Below are 2,162 nucleotides of genomic sequence, written 5' to 3' on the forward strand. Positions count from 1 at the left end.
TATATAGATAGATAGATAGACAGAGAGACGGATAGACAGATAGATAGATAGACAGAGAGACGGATAGACAGATAGATAGATAGATAGATAGATAGATAGATAGATAGATAGACAGATAGATAGATAGATCGATAGATGGATAGATAATAGATAGAGATGTAATACCTGCTGTGAAATCCTCCAGTACCTCCAAGATGTGCGACAATGACACTGGCTGTCGGGTAGCTATGATGGCTGGATAAAATTCGGTATATCTTGGCATGAATAACCATGCTGCAAAGGTACCCGACTACCAGCCATGCAGCTGGGTTGCCTTAGTAGAAGCGGACGCACGGTTCATATTGTAGCGTTTGGCCCAATTGATGGAGTGAAAGAATACAGATTCCTCTGCACGTTGAGTTCGTGGACCACGGGAAGGCCTTTGAGAGTGTCGAGATCAATACAGAGCTGAGGTGGTTTCGGAAACAAGGAGTCGAAGTACAATACATTAAACTTCTCCAAGTGGCAAATTCTATTTGTACCACCGACATATCTCTGCTGTTGTCAGCCGTAAGAGTATCGGTGGAAAAGGCTGTCAAGTAAGTAGACACCACCTTTTGAAACACTTCACCGAGTGTCTCGAGCAGATCATCTAAAGCATCGACTGGTGATGTGGCATGACGCACTTCAGTTTCGCTGACGACATAACGCTCAACACCATGACGACAAAACAATAGCCGACCATGCTGACAGCGATGGACATCAGAAGTTCGGAAGTAGGCCTCAAAATGAACCACATGAAAACCAATTTTATGCGGTTCAAATATTCAACAACAGGCCGAATAGTGGTGGTTGGAGATGATGAAATAGAGGAGGTGAACAAGAATTGAATTTGCACTGAGACGTGGAGTAGATCTCGCGGAGATTAAAGGTCGGATGGAAAGTGTTCAACTCTAACAAATATGTGCTTAAAGGGAAGCTGGATAGGACCACTGGCGCCAGTCTTTTCCACAGCAAATTGTACCTGCAAATTTGTACGGCACCGAAATCTAGGCAACGACGAAGAGAGAGGAGCAGAGACTGGTAACTGCTCAAAGAGAAGATCAATGCTGAGAATGTTTCTGAAAGAGCATATTCACAGCGAAGCGATCAGAGAGAGATCTGATGTGCGAGACATCATCGCAAAATATAGAAGGTAGAATTTTAGATAGGGCGTACACATCGAGCGGTTCACCGACAATAGGTGGACTTGCGCAGTGCCGAATGTTATCCGCGTGAGCGGGAGCGGTCATTCGTAAAGCCTGCAAAACCTAGTATTGAGGAAATAAGACAAACATTTGTAGCTAGGTGGCTGAGTAAGGTACGATCCATAGCGGAATAAACGGCGTGCTGTGACGAGCGGTGTCCAAATCAGACCCGATAATTTGGTTGGTCAAGATTACGGAAAACGTCTTCCAGGCAGGAAGACGTTTTACATAATCGAGTCGAGGACCGTCTGCGATTCGCTTTGCATCTCGACAACGGTGTTAAAATGACGGTCTTTGAGCTGAATTTTTCTCTTGGGGAAGAGGCAGAAGTCTGCAGGTGCTAAATCTGGCGAATAGGGCAGGTGCGGAAGCGATACCATGTTGTTTTTGGCGAGAAACCTACGTATGGACAGTGCTCGGTTACAAGGTTCATTGTTGTTGGAAAGAATCCAGAAGTTAGAATTAGCTGTACGGATCCATACGACAGACGTGCAGCATCAGCAATATATTTTTCTGATCCTCATGCACAATGCTGATGAATATTCGCCACATTACCGGAGGGTGACCCTCATGGCAATTGTTCCAAATCATTCGTCGTCTTCTGGGACATTGTTCCGCTTTTGAAGCACCCGTATACTCCAAACATTGCGTACCATCTCTTGCCTCGTCACCTTAAACTTACTGAAGCATGCTCAATGGTCCTGTACCAGATATCCCAAGTTTAACGCAAAATTTCAAGTTGGCTCTCTATTACAACATCCTGCCATGACAAAAATCGCAGACTACAACATACTCGTGTTCATATAAACACAAATTTCACGACTTGCAAAGTAAACACAGCGATGTCACTCGGGATATTGCCTCATGAAGGTCACCACAGCTAGCTTCCATTGCGCACGCAAAAGTGTGCTGCCAGCTATTGGCGCGTTACAGAAC

This window comes from Octopus bimaculoides, chromosome 3, assembly GCF_001194135.2.
Source record: "Octopus bimaculoides isolate UCB-OBI-ISO-001 chromosome 3, ASM119413v2, whole genome shotgun sequence".
Taxonomy (NCBI): Eukaryota; Metazoa; Mollusca; class Cephalopoda; order Octopoda; family Octopodidae; genus Octopus; species Octopus bimaculoides.